We start from the raw sequence: 24977 nt of genomic DNA, 5'->3' as shown, positions 1-24977 counted from the left end.
GCAGCAACACCTCCCTACTTTTATATTCAATCCCCCTCGCTATGAAGGCCAGCATCCCATTAGCCTTCCTGACCACCTGCTGCACCTGCAGGCTGGGTTTTTGCGACTCATGCACAAGGACCCCGAGGTCCCTCTGCACCATCGCCTGCTGCAGTTTTTCGCCCCGTAAGTAATAGTCCTTCCTACCATTATTCCTACCAAAGTGGACCACCTCGCACTTGCCAACATTAAATTCCATTTGCCATTTCCTGGCCCATTCGCCCAGCCTATCTAGATCCTTCTGCAGACTCTCCACACCCTCCGTGCAATTTGCCGTTCCACCAATCTTGGTGTCATCAGCAAATTTCGACACCCTACACTCGGTTCCCTCCTCCAGATCATCTATATAAATGGTGAATAGCTGAGGCCCCAGCACCGACCCCTGGGGCACTCCACTAGTCACCAACCGCCAATCCGAATAGCACCCATTAACCCCCACTCTCTGTCTCCTATTTGACAATCAATCCTCTATCCACGCTAACACCCTACCCCCAACTCCATGCCCCCTTACCTTCTGCAATAACGTCTTGTGAGGTACCTTGTCAAACGCCTTCTGAAAATCAAGAAGGACCACATCCACCGGCTCTCCTCTATCCACCGCCCTAGACACATCCTCATAGAACTCCAATAAATGTGTCAGACACGACTTCCCCTTAACGAAACCGTGCTGCGTCCGCTCTATCAAGCAATTCCCCTCAAGATGCCTCGCTATTTCCTCCTTGATGACAGATTCTAACATTTTACCTACAACAGACGTTAAACTAACCGGCCTATAATTCCCTGCCTTTTGCCTGGCACCCTTCTTAAACAACGGCGTAACATTAGCCGCTTTCCAATCTTCCGGCATTTCCCCGGAATCCAGCGACGTCTGGAAAATAACCACCAAGGCATCCACTATCACCTCCGCCATTTCCTTCAGAACCCTCGGATGCATTCCATCCGGTCCTGGTGACTTGTCCACAATCAGTCCCTCCAGTCTGTCGAGCACCGCCTCTCTAGTAACAATAATATCATTGAGACCCTCCAGTCCTACCACCTTTCCATTGCTAACACCCGGCAAATTATTCACGTCTTCCTCCGTGAAGACCCAAACAAAAAAGTTAATCAAGACCTCAGCCATTTCCCCATCCCCTACCACTAAGTCCCCCCTCTCATCCTCTAAGGGTCCAACGTTCACCCTAGCCAGCCTCTTCCTTTTTATATATTTATAAAAACTCTTGCTATCCTTTTTTATATTAAGCACTAGCCCAGCTTCATAGTTTCTCCTACCCTTCTTTATCAACATCTTTGTCAATCTTTGTTGACATTTAAACCTCTCCCAATCCTCTTCTCGCCCACTACTCTTAGCTACTCTAAACGCCTCCGCTTTTAATTTAACACTTTCCTTCACCTCCTTCGTTATCCACGGCTTATTTCCTCTCCTCCTACGGTCCTTTTTAACCATCGGAATAAATTTCTGCTGAGCACCAAGATAGATCTCCTTAAAGATCCTCCACTGCTCCTCAGCAGACCTACCTTCCAACGCGCTCCCCCAGTCAACATTCGCCAATTCTTCTCTCATCCTACCGTACTCCCCTCTGTTCAAACAAAGGACGCGCGTCCAGGAGCCCACTTTCTCCTCCTCCATCTGCACCAGAAACTCCACCATACAATGATCACTCTCCCCAAGAGGATCCTTCACCGCAAGGTCCCTGATTCTACCCGCCTCATTACATAACACCAGATCCAAGATAGCTCGCTCCCTCGTCAGCTCCAACACACACTGTTCAAGGAAACTATCTCGGCAGCATTCCAAGAACTCCTCCTCGAGCCCACCGCGTCCAACATGGGTCGACCAATCAATATGCAGATTGAAATCTCCCATAATTACGGCCATTCCATTCCTGCACGCCGCACTTATTTGCGCGTTAACAAGAGCGGGTAAACGCTGTGACCATTTGCCAAACTAATATAGCCGACCTGGTCCAGGCGCAGTCCACTGACTGTTCCCTAAAACAAATTTTAGACGGAGTCTACCCAACCCCATATGAGAAATGGAAAGATAAAATAAAGATTCGGGATGGTTTGATATTAAAGGCAGGCAAATACGTCGTCCCTACCCAGGACAGAAATCAGGTCATCTACCAGTACCATGGCGGACATGGCCATCAGAGCATAGAGACAACAATTGAGCGATTAAAAGAATTATGTTGTTGGCCTAAACTGCACAATGACGTTGCCCATTATATCGACAATTGTTTAATTTATGCCCAGAGCAATCCCAATAGGTATGCCAGAAAAGCGGAGTCAAGATACACACCCAGTAGAAGGCCCTGGACAAATCTCCAAATTGATTATATCGGCCCACTACCACCATGTAGGAATGGATTTAAATACGTCCTGGTAATAATAGACACTTTCACTAAATGGGTCGAGGCATTCCCCACTAGATCCAACACAGCTAAGGTCACCGCAAAGATATTAGCCCAGCAGGCGTTCACACGATGGAGTCTTCCGCAGCACAGAGTCCGAGCAAGGGACACATTCCACCGGGCAGGTGATATAGAACATTATGGCTATGTTTGGCATCAAGCAGAAATTCCATATCGCTTACCATCCACAATCCTGTGGAACTGTAGAGCGCATGAACCGAATGCTAAAAGGGATCATCAGAAAGACAGTGCAGCAAAACAACACAACATGGAATATAGTACTTCCCTTTGCCCTCATGATGGTACATAACACCGTTTCCAGTTCTACTGGATTCACCCTCCACACATTAATGACTAGCCTACTTATGAGGGGAGCTGAATATTTATTGGGGTTTGACTTAACTGAGCCTGCTATCACAGCGCTCACCCACGAGAAAGCCGTCCAGCAGATAACCAAAAACATTAAAGCAGCCCAGTTAGTCGCAGCTGTCCAATTAGGAGTTAAAAAGAAAGAGAGCAATGCATATTTCGATAGAAGGGTACACCCGGTAGAATATACAGTTGGCCAGCAGGTGATGTTTTCCTTCTAAAACCCCAGTTCCTTCTTGTCCACGAGATATGCAGGTCCGCACACCATCACCAACAAAATAAGCCCCTCAGTGTATGAAGTCCTAATCACCAACAGGAAAACTGGTTGGTTCCACAGTAATCAACTGAAAGCTCACGGGACTCAGAATAATCACTTCCACCGTCTCTCATTAGAAAAAGGGGAGGGTGGCACTAGGTGACCGGAATGGTCTCACACAGGAAATGTATTTCCTTGGACACCTTCTCATCCACTTTCAAGTTCAGACCAGACCCTTACCCCTACCACACTACAGCCCAGAGTCTCATCCACACCTGAAGTGCCCCTACGGGTACTTATCAACCCAGACATAACAGTAGACTTGCGCATCCTAAAAGACTGGCACGACTCACCAGATATCAGCCCTCGCAGCATTGTGGATTCTCCCATAAACATAAGCCTAAACAGCCCCAGACCCAAAAGTGAGGCCCTGACTAAACGACACCGGGTTATTTTGATGGGGATACCCGATGCTGCATTCCCCAATGGATAAGGGGCCAGACACATAGATTAATTAGACTGGGACACGAGGATAAAGGATCCCTGAACTCTGATTCAAACACAAACTCCATTGTGCAGTCCAATGAACGGACATGGGTATGGAAACCAGGTGAGGAGATAATGATGGAGCCCCATGAGACAAATGATTCAGAAGATGAGTCTCTGTTGGGCCATTGGTTAACAAAAATACAGAATGAAGGAATCTAAGGTGCTCCAGATGATGACATTCAATCTACAAGTACAGACCAATGCAAGGTACAAGAATCTCTGATGGAAGCACCAGTCTACAAGTGGTTCCATACTGCTAGTACGACTAACCTGTAACTTGCTGCAACTGTACAGGGTACTGGTGAGGCCGCAGCTGGAGTACTGTGTGCAGTTTTGGTCGCCGCACTTGTGCAAGGATATTTTAGCCTTGGAGGGAGTGCAGAGGAGGTTCACTAGGCTGATGCCGGAAATGAGGGGGCTGGACTATGAAGAGAGACTAAATAGACTAGGTTTGTACTCGTTGGAGTTTAGAAGGATGAGGGGGGATCTTATAGAGGCATATAAGATAATGAAAGGGATGGATAGGATAGAGGTAGAGAGATTCTTCCTGCTTAGAAAGGATAGCAGGACTGGAGGGCACGGCCTCAAGATAAGGGGGGGTGCAGTTTAGATCGGAATTGAGGAGGAACTTCTTCACTCAAAGGGTGGTGAAACTCTGGAATTCTCTGCCCATTGAAGTGGTGGAGGCTACCTCGCTAAATATATTTAAGTCACAGGTAGATAGGTTTTTGACAGACAAGGGAATTAAGGGTTATGGGGAGAAAGCGGAAAGTGGAACTGATCCACTTCAGATCAGCCATGATCTTATTGAATGGCGGGGCAGGCTCGAAGGGCTAGATGGCCTACTCCTGCTCCTATTTCTTATGTTCTTATAACCAGGCTACTTATATAACCCGATGCCAACTCTTTTGCCAACTTTCTCCAGTTAAGACCACATTGAGCAAATTATACATATCTTTGGGCAGCTATGCTACATTTTAAAATCTTTGAGGCAGAGACACTAAATTTTCACATCTTTAGCTATGCTAAATTTTAACGTCATTGAGGCAGCTGCACTAAATTTTAAAATCTTCAAGGTGACTGAGCTACATTCTCAACAGGAAATGAAATAAACAAAACTCTTACAGTGCAAAAACCTGGTACAAATGCAGCTGCTCTGTGTTCCAATTGACACTGAGAATTTTATTTCCAGTGTTCTAATGATAGAAGGGTCATCTCTTTACCCCTAATGTTAAACGGACACATTTTCAACTCTTAGAGGCACTTGTGCTAAATTTTACATGCAGCCCGCTTTCAAACTCCAATACACATATAGAACAGACACTTCTTCAGGTCATTACAGACAGACTCCAGTGCTGTTTGAATCCCTATAGTTAATGGTGGTTGCTGCTAAACTAAAACCAGCTGCCTTGATTTTGCTGGCCTGTTAAATAAGCACTTTTTGGCAATGCCATGACTCGTCTATTCATCGATCTGAACAAAAAATTGCTCCGTAGTGCTCCACTATTAGAATAAAAAATTATGACATGCAAGCGACACTTGAGATGCCCAGATCTCCTGACCACATCTCTCAAATAAGTGTTCGAGAAAAGTGGGGCGTGGGGGGGAATATTGATCACTTTAAATATATGTATATACATCAAATATTAGATGCGTTAACAACAGAGATTACATTGATTTTCTCAGGAGAGTGACGGATGACAATAGAGATGCAACCTACAATCTACCTCATCGGACTCATCATCGGGATAAGCACACAGGACATTCCAAGGAAGATGAACTTGTGGTATCCAGGTTATTTATGGTTTGTCCCACCTGACATGGGAGAATGTGAGGAGGGTGTGTTATGGGTGCACCCTGAGAAGAGTATAATGTTTGGGTGTAACAACCAGCGGCTGGTATACAAAAAACCAAAAGGCAGTTCAACTGAATGTTACTTGACTGTCATCATAGAAGGGGATTGGTGAGGGTTTTCAAATAATGGGTACCCTGAAATTGGATGTCTGGCTAACAGCCCAGAAAAAGGATTGGATCTCGGGCAGCGGTGCCCCGGGACACTCACAGAGGGGAACTTTGCATTGTATGAAATAAGAACTGGGCCGAAGCCAACCCCAGACCCATCCCATTCGATTTGTCCTGAAGCCACTCCCGGACCACAGAATGGGTTGATACTAAAACACATAGGGAAAACCTGTATGACAATATTCACCACGAATTGGTACCTGTGGTGGTGGATATAGCTGGGACACAACTGCCAGAGTGGTGCTCTCCCCAATTTAAGAGATTATATCTCCACTTAACTCGCAGACTATTAGGACAGAAGGTAGGAATGGATGAAAGACAGGAAAGATCCAGGAGGCAGTTAGTCAATGACATGGTCACAGCATACAAGGCAGGGGTAGCAACCATCAATGCCTTTGATTTAGCTGACCTGGACAATAAACTTAGAGTTCTGATCCAACAGGTTAAACAGACACTAAGTTCCATCAATGAGGACAATCAGCAAGATGCTGAAGGGGAACTGACTGGGAACATAACCAGCAGCCAGATGGTAGCTGTGTTAAAAGGACACGCCAAGACAATCAATCAAATTATCAGGGAAAAATTAGAGGATGATGACTGACAACAGAACCGGACTTCATGTAGTGCACATGGACAGTGGATGATAGAACAGCTAAGGGAAAACCTAGAGCAGGTACACAGTGGACAGTTCTGTCTTGGATTAGTGACGAACAGATGGAACACTTATTTACAGGTAAGAAACACCCCGAGTTATCTGGCTGCCAGATGCGACAGTTGACCAAAGTCTGGTTCAATGACATCTGCAAAGGGACTCCAGAGAAAGCCCTGGGAATGATCTTAGGGCTCCCCATAATCAGTGACGACCAGGTCAGACTGAGGGTCTTTGAAATGGAAAATATAGGAACTATCCAGGAGGATATCTGGATAGGGCACGACGGCACTTTACCATACACAGTGGAGAAAGAAAGAAGGCTCATAGGCACTATTCCGGACAGATGTCAGCAAACTGACGAAATAATCACATGATCCATTGTGTGGCTTCAGAACAAACACTAGCTTAAATTGCTCAACAGAAGCTCATAGCCTGGACACAGACATAACCCAGGTAGCTTACAAGGGAGCAGGGAGATAGTGGGCCCAATTTTACCAACAATTTGCACCCGTTTTCGGGTGCGAAATCGTGGTAAAGTCAGGTGTGAGGCCTTTATCGCGATCTGCACCCCAGTCCATGCAGATCTCCACTTTACCGAGACCCACAAATGGCGGGGATCCATTCCGCACCCAAATCGGGCACAATGATGATTTAAATGTATTTGCATGCATTTAAATTGAATTAATGAACTGCCTACCCAACCCTATCAGTACTTCCCCCTTTACCACCGCATTTACCAATCTGGAACTGTGCTTTTAGGGACCTGCAGAATAAAAGTCTGAGTCGGGTGCTCCAAACCCTGAAGACGCGTTCAGTGTTTGCAACGGTACTCTGGCTCAGATCAGTGGTGGGGGTGGGGATGGAGGCGGGTCAGATCATTCTCTGGTTGGAGCAGGGAGGAGGGGAGTGAGGTCAGATCGTTGTCTGGTTTGGGGGGGAGGAGGCGGAGGCGGTTCAGATATACCTCTGGTGGGGGAGGGCCGATTGTTGTCTGGTGGTGGGGTGGGGGGGGGGCCGATCGTTGTCTGGTGGCGGGGTGGGGGGGGGCGATCGTTGTCTGGTGATGGGGGGAGGAGGGCCGATCGTTGTCTGGTGGGGGGGGTGGGGGAGGGCCGATCGTTGTCTGGTGGGGGGGGGTGGGGGAGGGCCGATCGTTGTCTGGTGGGGGGGGGTGGGGGAGGGCCGATCGTTGTCTGTTTTTTTTTCAGATTGAAAACTAGTTTTATTGGTCCAGCTTACACCTGAATTCACATTTGAACATATTCAGAGTGAAACTAGAACAGTTGTCTACAATTAAATTCTAGTTTGTCATCTATATTTTGCAGCACAGTACAAACCCCTGACCAAGTCAGTGCAAATCCAGTGTATTTGAACGGCTGAATCTAAAAAAAGTACTCAAAAATTCTACTATACACTGTTATTCTTCAAATAAAAAGGAATGTTACTCTCTCATTTCCCCATCTTCTTCCACTTCCTCAACTCCTCTGATGCACAGGACATTGTTACACCTTATTAGAACTTTACCAAGGTGACCCGCTAAAGCACAATCAATATATTCTTCTGTGTTCACCAGCTGCACGTTCATATGTCCATCGACTGATACCAAGTAGCCCTTGTATTCCATTCCCCATTTTAACCACCATCACCAGTTTGCCAGTTAAGTCATAGAGGAAAGGTTTTGGATTCAATGGTACACTCCCGCAGGGGGAGGGGTACACAGAGCCCTTGGGGCCTGACTCCTCTATCTCTCTCCTTTCTTCACCATGCTGGAGGGGAGGGATGATCGTTGTCTGGTGGTGGGGTGGGGGGGCGGAGGGGAGGAGGTGGGTCAGATGTTCTTCTGGAGGGGAGGGGGAGTGAGGCCAGACCACTCTCTGGGGGGAAGTGAGGCAATTTTGTTGTCAATGAGGGGGGAGAGTGAGGCCAGATCGTTGCTTTGGGGGGGAAGGAGGGAGGCGGGTCAAATGGATCTCTGGTGGGGGGCAGGGGGGTCCGCTGCCACTCTGCAGGTGATCAGTGGGGGAGAAGGGGGCAGGGGTGGCAATCGATTTGGGTAGTGAGGGGGGGTGGTGGATAAGGGGGCAGTGATATGTGTGTGTGTCTCCCTTATCCACTCCCCCCACTACTCACACAGATCACTGTCCCCTTATTCACTCCCCTACTACCCAGACTGATTGCCATCCTTGCCCCCTCACCCCCACCAACCGCCCACAGAGTGGCAGCGGACCCCCCCACCAGAGATCTGGAATAGGTTGTAGGAATGTATCATTACTGTGCATGCCAATGCCCGAGCCTTACTTGACTGTTGAGTGACTGGGGATGTGATTCATCACATTCATGTTCAAGATCAAAGGGGGACCTAAAATGGCGATTTGAAAAACACCCTGGGACAATTGGGCAAGAACTAAAACAACAGGCTGCAGTTTAAAAGACAGAGACAAACAGGCTGCAACCCGGACGTGTGATTCCACAGGATATGGGTCATCTCCTGGGTCAAAGAGACTTTCTGGTCAAACTGGGTTGTTTACCAGTCATAAGGGTGCTGTAACTCATTACTTGGGAGCAAGGTGTGAACCCTATATGCCCCCAACACCTGCAGACGTGGCTGTTGGGGACACACCCAGAGATTGGTGTGGCAGCACCCGATTGGACTTTATTGATCAGGGTGATCAAGTCCTGATCGATTGATTGGCAACGACCAAAAGGAGCGCGAAACCCAACAGGGTATAAAGGGTGCTGCACAACCAAAATCTCTCTCTCTGACCCCACATACAAGCTACAACACTGGTGACCATCGCCAGCGACAACCAGCACGAGGAGAATCATCACAACCAAGAAGGAAGGAAGATCAGAGCCAGAATGCCAGACCAGACCAAAGGACCAGACTATGCAGAGGACGACCGAGACCAGCACACAGATAAAGGCCAATATCTGCTCAGGTATTTGCCAGTCACGCAAAGTTAAGTCAACGTCTTGTATTGGACTTGAATTCTAGTTTTTTTGTAAGATTAAGTTATTGTTAGTTGGGTGGGTGATTATTGATTGTGTATTTTAAAGAAACATTGATTGAACTAACCAGAAGTCTATTCGCAGTTATTTGTCCATCGTATAAGGGTTAAAACAGACTGTGCGGCAGGCACAACAGCACCGCCTTCCCACACCAGTCAGAAAGCAAAAGGACTTTTCATTGCCCACTTGGATTATTTTCTCCCATCTCCAATAATTCTATAATGATATGGAAATGCTCAGTTTTTATTTTAAGTTGCCATATTTATCTTTCCATGGTTGCTTGCAGCAAATTGGAGATTATGGGCAGAATTTTCCCAAAATATTTCAAATGACATGATCAACCAGCCATTCACGCCATGCTCCCACTGCTGTAAGACCAAAGAATTCGGTGCCCAACCAAATCTCTGTTCGCTACAGAGGGATGGGAAAATCCTGCTGGCATGAATAGCTGTAGCATTCCAGCCTAAGTGTCACAACGGCGAAAGAAATACAGTGAACCAGGTCAGTCTCTCAGGCACACTCCACATCGCAATCTTTCAATGAATGCAGTGAAAGAGCCACCATGTAAATCATGCCGTCATGGAGGCTCCAGGCACATGCATGCCCAAAGTGGCAACTATGATGCACCGTTAAGCAGGGGAAGCTGCATTTAAACACTAACGATGTACTCACAGTCAGTTACTCCAAGAAGAACACACAGGTACTGCACTATCTTCCTGCTGAACTGCAGTCTGCGGTGACACATGAGGGGGCAGCACAGTGGCGCTGTGGTTAGCACTGTTGCCTCACAGTGCCTGGTTCTTGTTACTGTTAGTGGGGCCTGTGATGGAATGTCCTCAATAAAACACACAGCCCGCCCAGCAGATAAATGGCAGTGTAACCAATGCAACATTAATGAGGTTGGGACTCCACCTCATATGCAACCCCGCGGATGTCATTCAGCAGCCAGAGGGAACGTGCGCAACATGAGCCCCAAGCCAGCAGCAACCCCTGACCTGCAGATACCCAGACCAGCAAGAGCGCCCCCAAACACCTGCACCCATGTAAGTCCCCATCCCATGGCAGTGGCTGACAATACTCCCCCCTCCACAACACCATAGAGGTTGGTGGTCAGCAGTACTCACCTCCTCGCTCTTCTTCACAACTGCTGTGCCTGAGCTACACTTTTAAAGAGCAGTACTAATTAGTATCTGTGTGATGTCTCGAAGGAGAGGTAGGGAAGCATCTGGTAGGGGAAAGCATGCATGCTAAACTCCCTAATGATATTGAAATCCAGTCAATCTCATGCTAATTAGCTTTGCATCCTTTCTGGGCATGAAGTGGTTCTCGCCATTCGGAAGGCGCTGGGAAGATCGGATACCACGTTACACCGGATGCGAAACAAAACTTCAGCTCCATAAGCTATTGTCCCAGCTCAGCGCATTGATAACCAGGCATAGCAAGGGATTAAAACCACACCCTACTGTTCAACTTCTGGAGACTCCAGCCCAATCCTGGATGGTTGGTAAGTCAGTGGCCAGACATATCCATCCAACTTTAGCCTACTGGTATTTATGTCAGTCATCTGATTTCTGTCTGTGGTTAGTCCATCATTAAGAAATCTATTAAAGGGTATTCACCAATAATGCTAACAGGATAACCCACATTTAATGTGAACCTTCAGAGGATCTTCAAATTGCTACAAATTTACTTGTGAAATCTTTGTACAAATTGTTCTTTATTTACTTGGGTTTTCTTTATGTATCTCATTTAACACATGCAAAAAAAGCATATTAGATTTATTAGCGATTCCTTTCCATTGTACTATTTAGCGGAAGGAATGAATGAAGAAGTGCAATACATGGAAGATAGGCTTATCAGGTACCACAGGTTCACAAGACAAGGCACACTTATTGTAACATGAGCAATGCTTAACTACATCTACCACTCAAACTGCCTTAATTCAGGTCCTTATCCATAAAGCTACTTTGTCTCACCTCCCCTAGGGTTTTAGAATAGGGTTTAATTAGGTTAATTGACAAGACCGCATCATGTGCTACTGGGAGGAGCTAGGCTTGCAGAGGGTAAAAGCAAGCAGTCTCTGCTTGATTTTGTAAGGAGCAGCAGATCTTCTCTCTCTGGAAATTGAAATCTGGGACCTGACAGAAAGCAAGTATCTCCCCAGAGATGTTCTGGAGATTTGAGCAGCCCTCATACCAGGATGTGGCCTGTTGTTTGCTAACTGATTTTGAAGAACAGTTTAAATCTATGAGGAATATTGCTTAAATTGAAACAATTAGAGATAGCCCAGCAGTTAAGAATTATATCATGTCATGTTTAAGCACTAAATTGGTAAAAGTTAGACCAATTTGTTTGTTAATAGTTAAACAGTATTGTTAAATAAAGTTTGTTTTGATAAAAGCTTCCTAATCGGTTGATAGAATCACACCTGGAGTGAAACACATATGCTCACACTAATGCCAATTTCAAAAATAGTTGGGGTCTAGTCCAGCTTCAAAATATACCTTTCAGTTTCTGACCTGCAGTTTTGCTGTGCAATGGCAGTATAAATCATGTAAATACTTTCAGTAGATAGTTTGCTAATCTGCTACCTAAACAAAACCATTATGAACCAGATCCTTCAGAGACACATCCTGCAAGCCAAGTTGCACATCAGGACCCTGTGGAAATCCCAACAACTTGTCCTAGACCCCATGCCAACAGTATAGTTAAGAAAGCCCACCAACTTTCTCAGAAGACAAAGGAAATATGGCATGTCAACTATGACTCTCACCAACTTTTACAGATGCACCACAGAAAGCACACTTTCTGGTTGTATCACAGCTTGGTTATCTCCTCTCTGCCCAAGACCTCAAGGAACTACAAAATGTAGCCTAACCCATCACACAAACCAGTCTCCCATCCATTGACTCTGTCTACACTTCCCGATGCCTCGCAAAACAGTCAGCGTAATTAAGGATCACATGCCCCCCGGGCATTCTTTTTTCCACCTTCTTCCTTTGGGAAAAAGATACAAAAGTCTGAGGTCACGAACCTACAGACTCAAGAACAGCTTCTTCCCTGCTGTTGTCAGACTTTTGAATGGACTTACCTTGCATCAAGTTGCTCTTTCTCTACACCCTAGCTATGACTGTAATACTACATTCTGCATTCTCTCATTTCCTTTCCTATGAATGGCATGTTTTGTCTGTCTAGCACACAAGAAACAATACTTTTCACCGCATGTTGATACAAGTGATAATAATGAATCAAATCAAATCAAAATCAATGTGCTGACTCCATGGGTATTCCTATGGGGTCCCCCGAAAAGGTCTCTGACTCTGAGTTAGAGAAGGAGACTGAGGACAGTTCTGCAGTTTTTACCTGAATAGCTTCCCATGATGTGTTAGCAGAATTGTTGGAAGGGGACCTACCAATACATGGGATCCTGGCATAGGACTGAGTCAGGAAGGAACTATACTGCTAGGACAGGCTCCATCTGAACTGGAATGGAACAGGAGTACTGATGGAAAGGACAAGCAGAAGTGTGGATACAACTTTAGACTAATAAGAATGTGGGGGGGAATCAATGGAAATAACATAAACCTGAAGATAAAATAAATAGGGGATGAGATTAGTGGTCAGACCAAAACAGTCAGGGAACATATATGGTCGTAGGAAATTTGACAATTATACAGGGCTTTGGTGAGACCATACCCAGAATACTGTATCCAGTTTTGGTCTCCATATCTAAGGAAGCTTAGTCTTGTCGTGTAGGTGGAACAGCTAATGTTCACTAGATTGATTCCTGGGATGAGAGGGCTGTCCTGTGATGTGAGGCTGAGTAAATTGGGCCTATACTCTGAGTTTAGAATAATGAAAGGTGACCTTATTGCAACATTCAGGATTCTGAAGGGGCTTGAAAGGATAGAAACTGAGAGGGTGATCAGAACTTTCATTCCAGAAACAAGATCCTTACATCAGACCCATTTTCAGGTTCTAAGCCCATGCCAGAAACTGACCTATTAGAGATTATGGACCTGGTGATGAGGTAGGAGCTGGCCTCAAGTTAAATGTCAAATGGAAACCTTCATTATGAGAACAGAGTTATTGAAGGCTGGAAGTAAGAGGAGAGCAGTGGTCCAGGGCAGGCTCCAGAAAAAGGACAGCCCTACAATTCTTGGCACTTTTTTTGAGATTTGGGCAGGTAGTGGTCAGCAATGCAGCATATTTTCCCAGAAAGTGGCAACAGGAGATCAGCTAGCCAGACAAAATACATATAACTGGAGGTAGCACGTGAAGCACTGCAGCATTGTCATCAAGATTGGAAGTAGTGGAGAAGGACAACGTGGTTTTAACTGCACATCACACAACTACCACAGTCTACCTCCAATAAGAGAAAATCTAGCTTGACATTCAATGGCATTACCATCAGTGAATCACCCACTATCAACATCCTGGGGTTACCATTGACCACATACTGAACTGGACTAGCCATATATATAAGGTGGCTACAAGAGCTGCTCAAAGATTGCGAAATCTGCAGCAAGTAACTTACCTCTTGGCTCCCCAAAGCATCATCTATGTCGCTGAACTGTGTAGTTACAGGAAACCGCCACCAGGTGCCGCTGTGAGTGGGTGTAATCATGATGTGGAGATGCCAGTGTTGGAATGGGGTAAACACAGTAAGAATAATGAAAGGTGACCTTATAGCAACATTAAGAAGTTTCACAACACCAGGTTAAAATCCAACAGGTTTATTTGGTAACAAACGCCACCAGCTTTCAGAGCGCTGCTCCTTCGTCAGGCGAGTGGGAGATCCTATGATAGTGGGTGTAATTACAGAGAGCCGCCACCTGGTGTCGCTGTGAGTGAATGTAGTTACAGGGAGTTGCCGCCCGGTGTCGCTGTGAAAGGTGCAGTTACGGGGAGCCGCCGCCTGGTGTGAGTGGTGCAGTTACAGGGAGCCGCCGTTCGGTGTCGCTGTGAGTGGGTGTACTTTTTAGTGGGTGTAGTTGCAGGGAGCCACCGCTCGGTGTCGCTGTGAGCGGTGTAGTTACAGGGAGCCGCCGCCTGGTGTCGCTGAGTGGTGTAGTTACAGGGAGCCGCCGCCCGGTGTCGCTGTGAGTGGGTGTAGTTACAGGGAGCCACCGCTCGGTGTCGCTATGAGTGGGTGTACTTTTTAGTGGGTGTAGTTGCAGGGAGCCACCGCTCGGTGTCGCTGTGAGAGGTGTAGTTACAGGGAGTCGCCGCCTGGTGTCACTGTGAATGGTGTAGTTACAGGGAGCCGCCGCTCGGTGTCGCTGTGAGTTATGTAGTTACAGGGAGCCGCCGCCCGGTGTCGCTGTGAGTGGGTGTAGTTACAGGGAACCGCCGCCCGGTGTCGCTGTGAGTGGGTGTAGTTACAGGGAGCCGCCGCCCGGTGTCGCTGTGAGTGGGTGTAGTTACAGGGAGCCCCCGCCCGGTGTCGCTGTGAGTGGGTGTAGTTACAGGGAGCCCCCGCCCGGTGTCGCTGTGAGTGGGTGTAGTTACAGGGAGCCCCCGCCCGGTGTCGCTGTGAGTGGGTGTAGTTACAGGGAGCCGCTGCTCGGTGTCGCTGTGAGTGGGTGTAGTTACAGGGAGCCGCCGCCCGGTGTCGCTGTGAGTGGGTGTAGTTACAGGGAGCCGCCGCCCGGTGTCGCTGTGAGTGGGTGTAGTTACAGGGAGCCGCCGCCCGGTGTCGCTGTGAGTGGGTGTAGTTACAGGGAGCCGCCGCCCGGTGTCGCTGTGAGTGGGTGTAGTTACAGGGAGCCGCCGCCCGGTGTCGCTGTGAGTGGGTGTAGTTACAGGGAGCCGCCGCCCGGTGTCGCTGTGAGTGGGTGTAGTTACAGGGAGCCGCCGCCCGGTGTCGCTGTGAGTGGGTGTAGTTACAGGGAGCCGCCGCCCGGTGTCGCTGTGAGGCGGTTGCGGGGCCGGTGGACGGGGCGGGAATGGGGAGGTTGTGGAGAGCGGAGTGAGGGGGGGGAGGGAGAGGGTCTGAGGGCGGTGGCCCGGCGGACGAGAGACGGCGGAAGCGGCGAGTGGGACGGCAGCCGGTAACCGAGGCCGGGATGAGTGTGAAGCCGTGAGAGGTGAGTGATTTCTGGCTCGGCAGCTCCGCCGGGGCCGATCCCCCTCCCGCCGGGCCGGGCTCAGTCTCCGCGGCCCCGCTGCTGCCCGGAGCTCAGAGACCGGCAGCGCCTCCCCGGTGGGGCCGCCCCGGGGCAGAGCCCGTACCCGGGCCGGGGATGAGCTGAGGACAGTCCCGCCCCTGAGAGCCTCAGCCCGGGAATAACCCAACCAGATAGAGCCCGTCCCCTTAATCAGGGAGCAAACAATCCCCTTAATCCGGATCATATAGCCCCATAATCCAGGATCAGACAGTCCCTTAATCCGGGATCTGACGGTCCACTTAATCGGGATCTGACAGTCCCCATAATCCGGGAGCAGACGGATGGTCCCCTTAATCCGGGATCACGTGGTCTTCTTAATCCGGGAGCAGGCGGTCCTCTTAATCCGGGGGTCCTCACCTGACGAAGGAACAGTGCTCCAAAAGCTAGTAGCATTTGCTACCAAATGAACCTGTTGGACTTTAACCTGGTGTTGTGAGACTTCTTACTGTGTTTACCCCAGTCCAGTGCTGGCATCTCCACATCATGTGGTGTTTTATCAAAGGAACATTTTGGCCGCATTTTAGTTGCATGTCCTTTAAGGTGTTCATGCTCTTTCCATTTTCCTTTAATCCTTTGATGTTTAAACATTTGCTCCTGGTGTTACGTTTTGCCCATTGTCAACGTCTTTCTATTTGAGACATGTATGGTTAGATACCAGTTCTGAGAACTTATGCAGTAACTTCACTTACTGTTAATTGTTCTGAAATATATATGTGAAAATTATAATTATATATCTGAAAATGTCACATTTTCTGTAGAAACGGAGACAGATACTAAGTTTGTGCAGCACATGCTTTGCGGTATTTGTTGCTGCCCTCCTGTGTGGGAGTGTGTTCTTTTTCAATTGTGTAAGCGACAGAAATGAAACACTTGTGCTGAGCATATTCTTTGGGGGGGGGGCGGGGGAGGGGAGTCTCTGAGGGGAGCTCTGGTCCACTTATTTTAAGCTGCTGTTCCTTAATCAGTATCAGAGTGGTCCTGCTTTGGTTTGGAACCTCATACCTCAAATTACGAATCTTAATCATGTTGTAAGTAAGGTCCCTTCAGGAATAGATACAAACATACAAATTAGGAACAGGAATAGGTAGTTCTGCCATTCAGTAACATCATGGCTGATCTGATTGTAACCTCATATCCCACATTCCCAACCTCATATCCCACATTCCCAACCTCATATCCCACATTCCCACCTGTCCTTAATCAAGATTGTAATATTTTACTGAAAGATATATGATTGTATATCATTCAGTAAGACCAGGGAGGATGCTAGAAAGATATTTACGCTTGTAAAAGAATCTAGAACTAGGGGGCAGAATTACCAGTTTAAGGTGGAAATGTGGCAGAATTTCTTCCCTCTCAGAGGAATGATAATCTTTGGAATTCATATTTCCGGAGAGCAGTGAAGGTTGAGTCTCGGGGTGGCACATTGGTAGCGCTGGGGTGCTTTATATGCTCTGTCTGAGGCCAGAACTCTCCATTCACCTGACGAAGGGACTAACCCAAAAGCTTGTGCGTTTACTATCAAATAAATCGGTTGGACTAAAACCAGGTGTTGTCAGACTTTTTACTGTGCCTCACAACTCCAGGGACCCGGGTTCAAATCCAGCCTCGGGTGACTGTGTGGAGTTTGCACATTCTGCCTGCGCCTGCATGGGTTTCCTCCAGGTGCTCCTGTTTGCTCCCATGCTCCAAAGGTGCGCAGATTAGGTTGATTAGCCCTGCTAAATTGATCCTTTGTGTCAGTGGGATTAGCAGGATAAATACAAGAGTTAAATACAGGGATAGGGACTGGGTGGGAGACTTGTTGGGCTGAATGGCCTCCTTCTGCACCATAGGGATTCTATGAGTCAATGAATGTGTTCAGGGCTGAGTTAAATAGATTGTTGAACTATAGGAGTGTCAAGGGTTACGAGGCACAGGCAGGGCTCTGGCAATGAGGCCACAGTCAGATCAACCTTGATCTTATTGAAAGACAGAGCAAACAAAAGGGACTGTATGACTAGTCCTATTTCTTATGTTGTCATACTTTTCTGTTGGTCATGATCTTGTACATTATGAGGATTTGATACAGGAGCAAGGATGTCTTAATGCAGCAATACAGAGCCTTGGTAAGACCACACCTGGAATATTGGTGTGCCGGTTTGGCCTCCTTATGTAAGAAAAGACATACTTGACATTGAGGGAGTGCAGTGAAGGTTCACCAGACTGATTCTTGGGATGGCAGCATTGTTGAGTGATTGGGTCAACTAAATCTATATTCACTGGAGTTTAGACGGAGAGGGGACCTCATTGAAATGTATAAAATTCTGATACAGCTGGACAGACTGGATGCAGAGACGATGTTTCCCCCAGCTGGGAGGGTCTGGGACAAGGGGTCACAGTCTCAGAATACAGGGTAAATCATTAAAGACTGAGATGAGGAGATATTTTAGAGGGTAGTGAACCTGAAGAATTTTCTTCCACATAAAGCTGTGAAGGCCACATGGCTGAATGTATTTAAGAAATAGATTTTCAGACACTAAAGATGTCAAAGGGTAGGGGGAGAGAGTGAGAGTATGGCATTGAGAAAGGGGATTAGCCATGATCACATCAAATGGTGTAACAGGCTTGATGGCTGGAATGGCCTACTCTTTTTCTATATACCATTTCACATGAAATACATGTCAATTATTTTTTATTTTAGAGTTCCAATTTCAGCTGCGCTAATTGCAATGGACCTCTTCACTGGGCTGCGTGCATGTTTTATTGTAGCCAACTAAGAGTGGCATTGATGGCAAGAGATTCCCACACGGTCCTTTAGGCACAGGTGGTATTTTGGCAGGAGAAAGGAGAAGGAAGAGGAATGGCCCTTCTGACTTTTCAAATGCTTCTTTCTCCGCTGTTTTTTCCCTTTCCATGACAAAGGCATTTCAGAGATAGAGCTGTTGCTGTTTTGATTTTATTTCGGATCGTTCCTGTCTGGTGTTGATCTCTATTTCAGCTCATTTCTGTGGAGTTTGGTGAGTCCAGATGCTTTTCATTGAGGTCAGTCAGTGTTGCCCATTTCACATTCAGCTTGGTCTGGTATGAATGTTGTTAGCCAACATTTTTAAAATTATTGCCAACAGATAAATGCATGTGAATAAAACACAGGGACATGGCGAAATGTGTTTGAAATACTGGGGTATTAATACGGGAGCCTGGTTATGCCCATGAATCCACTAGTGAACTTGGTGACCTCTGCCAAGTGATGAAAGGCTGACAGTTCTATCATGGTCTCCTTGTTATCTAACTAATTCAACATAGAAACGTAGAAAATAGATGCAGGAGTAGGCTATTTGGCCCTTCAAGCCTGCACGACCATTCAACATGATCATGGCTAATCTTGTACTTTAAGTATCCCACTCTCACTTTCTCTCTATATCCCTTGCCTCCTTTAGCAACAAAGGCTACATCTGGCTCACTCTTGAACATATCTAACAAATTGGCCCCAAACAGGTTCATAACTCGGAGTGAAGAAGTTCTTCCTCATCTCAGCCCCCTTAGTTTTAGACTGTGACCCTCTAGTTCTGCACTTTCCCAACATCGGGAACATTCTTTCCGCATCTAGCCTGTCCAGCCTTATCAGGATTTTATATGTTTCTATGAGATGCCGTCTCATTCTCCTAAATTCCAGTGTGTATAAGCCCAGTCGATCCAGTCTCTCTTCATATGTGAGTCCTGCTATTCCAGGAATCAGTCTGGTGAACCTTTGCTGGACTTCCTCAATAGCAAGAATGTCCTTCCTCAGACTGGGAGACCAAACCTGCACACAACACTCAAGGTGTTGCCTCGCCAAGGCCCCCTATAACTGCCGCAAGACATCCTTACTCCTATACTCAAATCTTCTTGCTATGAAGGCCAGCATGCCATTAGCTTTCCTTACCGCCTGCTGTACCTGCATGTTAGCCTTCAGCGACTGTTCCACCATGACACCCAAGTCACATTGCACTTGCCCTTTTTCTAAATTGCCACCATTCAGATGATAATCTTCCTTCCTGTTTTTGCTATCGAATACCACAGCTTGTTCTGGCTCCTGCTCTGCCCAAGACCACAAGGAACTACAAAAGGTTGTGAATGTAGCCCAATCCATCACGTAAACCAGCCTCCCATCCATTAACTCTGTCCACACTTCCCGCTGTCTCAGCAAAGCAGCCAGCATAATTAAGGATCCCAACGCACCCCGGGCATTCTCTCTTCCACCTTCTTCCAGCGGGAAAAAGATACAAAAGTCTGAGGTGACATACCGACCGACTCCAGAACAGCTTCTTCCCTGCTGCTGTCAGACTTTTGAATGGACTTACCTTGCATTAAATTGATCTTTCTCTACACCCTAACTATGACTGTAACACTACATTTTGTACTCCCTCGTTTCCTTTTGTAAGAACAGTGTGTTTTGTCTGTATAGTGTGCAAGAAACAATAGTTTTCACTATGTTGGAGGGAGTGCAGAGGAGGTTCACTGGGCTGATACCGGAGATGAGGGGCTTGGCCTACGAAGAGAGACTAAATAGACTGGGTCTGTACTCGTTGGAGTTTAGAAGGATGAGAGGGGATCTTATAAAGATGTATAAGATAATGAAAGGGATGGATAGAGTAGCGGTAGAGAGATTCTTCCCGCTCAGAAAGGACAGCAGGACTAGGGGGCACAGCCTTAAGATAAGGGGGGACAGTTTAGATCAGAGTTGAGGAGGAACTTCTTCACTCAAAGGGTGGTGAATCTCTGGAATTCTCTGCCTGTTGAAGTGGTGGAGGCTACCTCACTAAATATATTTAAATCATGGGTAGATGGGTTTTTGATAGACAGGGGAATTAAGGGTTATGGGGAGAAAGCGGGAAAGTGGAACTGATCCACTTCAGATCAGCCATGATCTTATTGAATGGCGGGGCAGGCTCGACGGGCTAGATGGCCTACTCCTGCTCCTATTTCTTGTGTTCTTACGTTAATACATGTGACAATAATAATTCAAATCAAAGTAGATAGCCTCACACTTATTCACAGAATATTTCATTTGCCAAATATTTGCCCACTCAACCAGCCTCACACTTATCCACATTATATTTCATTTGCTAAATATTTGCCTACTCAATTTGCCCACCCAAGTCATCCTGCAGCCTCTTAGAATCCTCCGCGTAGTGCACACTACCATCCAGCTTAGTGCTGTCTGCAGATTTGGAGATATTGCATTTAATTCTTTCATTCAAGTCATTAATGTATGTTGTGAATAGCTGGGGTCCCAGCATTGAACCCTGCAGTACCTAGTCACTACCTGCCATTCTGAAAACCTATTTATTCCCACTTTCTGCTTCCTTTCTGCCAACCAGTACTCTATGCAAGCTGATACATTACTCCCAATGCCATGAGCTTTAACTTTGCTCACTGATCTCTTGTGCGGGACCTTGTCAAAAGCCTTTCAAAGTCCACGCACACAACATCCACTAGTTCATTCTTGTACAGTCTGCTGGTCACATCCTCAAAAAATTCTAGAAGATCTGTCGAGCCCAGTTTCCCTTCAGCGATTCCATGCTGACTTTGATCTATCCTGTCACTGCTTTCCAAATGCTCAGTTATTATATCTTTAATAATTGACTCCAGCATTTTCCCCACCAGTCTAACTAGTCTATAATTCCCTGTTTTCTCTCTCCTCATTGTTCCAAAAGTGGGGTTACGTTAGCTACCATCCAATCCATTGGAGCTCTTCCCAAGTCTATAGAATGCTGGAAAATGATCTGCAATGTGTCCAGTATTTCTAGGGAGAAGTCTGGGGTGCAACAGTTTCCCCAGTACAATTTCCTGACTAATAAGGATTTCCTTCAGTTCCTCCTTCATGCTAGATCCTCTGTCCCCTAGAATTTCTGGAGGGTTATTTGTTCCTCTTTAGTGAAGGTGGAGCCATTTGTTCAGTTGGTATTTCTTTGTTGCCCATTATGAATTCACCCTATTCTAACTATAGGGGACCTACATTTGTTTTCACCAGTTTTTTTTCTCTTCACATGTATGTAGAAGATTATGCCGTCAATTTTTGTGTGTTCTGCAAGCCTACTCTCATTCTATTTTTCCCTCAAATTAAATCCTTAGTCCTTTTCTGCTTGATTTTAAATTTCTCCCAATCATCAGAATCATTATTATTCTGGGATTCAGAGACAGTATAGAAGGAGGCCATTTGGCCCACCCAGTCAGTACCGACCACATACCACCCAGACCCTATCCCGTAACCCTACACATTTACCCTATTAATCCCCTGACACTAGACTCAATTTTAACATGGCCAATCAACCTAAGCCATGCATCTTTCAGACTGTGGGAGGAAACTGGAGCACCCGGAGAAAACCCATGTGGACATGGGGAGAAAGTGCAAACTCCACACAAACAGTGGCTGAGGCCAGAATTCAACCCGGGTCTCTGGCACTGTGAGGTAGCAGTGCTAACCACTGTTGCCACCATGCTGCCCCAATCCTCAAGCTTGCAACGTTTTTGGGTCAATTTATGTGCCTCCTTTTTGGTTTTAACACTATCCCTGATTCCCCTTGTTAGCCATAAATGAGCCACCTTCCCCATTTCACTCTCATGCCAGACAGGGACATTCGGCTGTTGAAATTCATTCGTGTTCTTCAAATGTCCACCATTGCCTATTCACTGTCAACTCCTTAAGCATCCTTTGCCAGTTTATCCTAGCCAATGCAAGTCTCATACCACCAAAGCTAACTTTCCACAAGTTCAGGACCCTAGTCTCAGACTGAACTGTGTCATGCTCTATCTTAATGAAGAATTCTGTCATTATTATGGTCGGTCTTCCCCAAAGAATCTTGCATCACAGCGTTGCTAATTAATCCTCTCTCATTACACAATACCCAGTCAAGGATGGACTGCTCCCTAGTTGGTTTCATGTTGGTTGAAAAAAACATCCCTGATACCTTCCAAGAAATCCTCCTTCATTGCATTGCTACCAGTTTGGTGAGCTCAATCGAGATGCAAATTGAAATCACCTATAACAACTGCTGTACTCTTATTGCCTGCGTTCCTAATTTCCTGCCATCCCCAACCTCGCTACTACTGTTTGGTGGCCTGTACACAACTCCCATTAACGTTTTTTGTCCTTTGATGTTCTGCAGCTGCACCCAGAGAGATCCCACATCGTCCAGGCTAATGTTCTTCCTTGCTATTGCATTAATCTGTTTAACCAGCAACGCTACCCCACCTCCTTTCCTTTCCTTTCCATTAATCTTTCCTGAATGTTGAATACCACTGGATGTTGAGTTCCCATTCCAGGTCACCCTGGAGCCAGATCTCCATGATCCTAGTTACATCATATCCATTCCCTATTGTGTCTGTGTAGTTAATTCATCCACCTTTTTACAAATATTCCTCGCATTGAGACACAGAGCCTTCAGGCTTTTTGGCATTTATTGCCCTCTTAGAATTGTGATGTAATGACTTTGATTTTTGTCTTTGGTTTCTCTGCCTTCCACTTTTCCCTTTACTGTCTTTTGTTTCTGCTCCCACTTTGTTTCCCTCTGACTTCCTGCATCGGTTCCTATCTCCCGCCACATTAGTTTAAACCCTTCCCAACAGCACTAGCAAACATTCCCCTTATGACTTTGATTCCAGTCCTGCCTTGATGCAGACCTTCCCATTTTTACTGGTCCCACTTCTCCCAGAACCGGTTCCAATGTTCCAGGAATTTGAATCCCTTCCTCTTGCACCATCCCTCAAGCCACGTATTCATCTTATTATCCAGATGTTCCTACTCTGACTAGCACGTGGCACTGATAGCAATTCTGAGATTACTACCTTTGAGGTCTTACTTTTTAGTTTAACTTCTAACTCCAGCTTGTAGGACCTCATCCCACTTTTTATCTATGACGATGGTGCCCATACACACTAAGACAACTGGTTGTCCACCCTCCCCTTCCAGAATAACCTGAAGCCACTCCAAGACATAAGAACATAAGAACATAAGAACATAAGAAATAGGAGCAGGAGTAGGCCATCTGTCCCTTCGAGCCTGCCCCGCCATTCAATAAGATCATGGCTGATCTGTCGTGGCTCAGTTCCACTTTCCCGCCCTCTCCCCATAACCCTTAATCCCCTCTCTTATCAAAAACCCATCAACCCGCTTCTTAAAAATATTTAGCGAGGCAGCCTCCACCACTTCAACGGGCAGAGAATTCCAGAGATTCACCACCCTTTGAGTGAAGAAGTTCCTCCTCAACTCCGTTCTGAACCGCCCCCCCTTTATCTTGAGGCTGTGCCCCCTAGTCCTACTGTCTTTTTTGAGCGGGAAGAGTCTTTCCACCTCTATCCTATCCATCCCATTCATCATCTTATACGTCTCAATGAGATCTCCCCTCATTCTTCTAAACTCTAACGAGTACAAGCCTAGTTTATTCAGCCTCTCCTCATAGCTCAACCCCCTCAACTCCGGTATCAGCCTAGTAAACCTCCTCTGCACTCCCTCCAAGGCCAAAATATCCTTGCGCAGGTGCGGCGCCCAAAACTGCACACAGTACTCCAGCTGCGGCCTCACCAGTGCCCTATACAGCTGCAGCAAGACCTCCCTACTTTTATATTCAATCCCCCTCGCTATGAAGGCCAGCATCCCATTCGCCTTCCTGACCACCTGCTGCACCTGCAGGCTGGGTTTTTGCGAATCATGCACAAGGACCCCGAGGTCCCTCTGCACCGTCGCCTGCTGCAGTTTTTCGCCACGTAAGTAATAGTCCTTCCTACCATTCTTCCTACCAAAGTGGACCACCTCACACTTGCCAACATTAAATTCCATTTGCCATTTCCTGGCCCATTCGCCCAGCCTATCTAGATCCTTCTGCAGACTCTCCACACCCTCCGCACAATTTGCCTTTCCCCCAATCTTGGTGTCATCAGCAAATTTCGACACCCTACACTCGGTTCCCTCCTCCAGATCATCTATATAAATGACACCCTTGACCTTTGCACCAGGGAGGCAACACACCATCCTGGAGTCTTGTTTTGTGTCTGCAGCAACACCTGTCTATTCCCCTTACAATTGAATCCTCCAGTCACTATAGCTCTGCCACTCTTTTTCCTGCCCTCTGTGTAGCAGTGCCAGCCACGGTGCTGTGAGCCTGGCTGCTACGACCTTCCACTGGTGAGCCATCTCCCCACAACAGTATCCGAAATGGTGTATCTGTTTTGGAGGGAAATGACTGCAGAGAACCCCTGCACTGCCTTCCTGCTCTTCCTTTGGCTGGTGGTTACCCATTCCCTATCTCCCTCAGTAATTTTAACTGCAGTATGACCAACCCACTGAACGTACCTTCCACAACTTCCTCAGCATCATGGATGCTCCAGTGTGAATCCATCTCCAGCTCCAGAGCCATCAAGCAGTCTAACAAAAGCTATAGCTGGATAACATCATGCATGCGAAGGAGCCAGGGGCACTGGAAGGGTCCCTGTGTTCCCACATTGCACAAGAGAAGCATGGCACCAGTCTGGGATCTCCT

At 46.8% G+C, this 24977-nt stretch overlaps 1 protein-coding gene and 1 pseudogene across 2 annotated transcripts in view; one reads left to right on the top strand and one right to left on the bottom strand.

Annotated features, from left to right (window-relative positions):
• Positions 1-7721: 7721 nt before the first annotated feature.
• LOC145349287 (small nuclear ribonucleoprotein F pseudogene) lies at positions 7722-13934 on the bottom strand (annotated as a pseudogene).
• A 1357-nt stretch (positions 13935-15291) lies between these two features.
• The window catches only part of rev1 (REV1 DNA directed polymerase), a 114465-nt gene continuing 104779 nt past the window's right edge, over positions 15292-24977 (top strand). For both annotated transcript variants that reach the window (XM_080197114.1, XM_080197113.1), the window contains exon 1: positions 15292-15396. The gene's annotated coding sequence lies outside the window, so the exon portion shown is untranslated. The remainder of the gene's footprint in view (positions 15397-24977) is intronic.

Source organism: Carcharhinus amblyrhynchos, chromosome 10, assembly GCF_965287045.1.
Source record: "Carcharhinus amblyrhynchos chromosome 10, sCarAmb.v2.hapA, whole genome shotgun sequence".
Taxonomy (NCBI): domain Eukaryota; kingdom Metazoa; phylum Chordata; class Chondrichthyes; order Carcharhiniformes; family Carcharhinidae; genus Carcharhinus; species Carcharhinus amblyrhynchos.
Note: the sequence above shows the minus strand (reverse complement) of the source record. Positions and strands in the feature narration are given on the sequence as shown.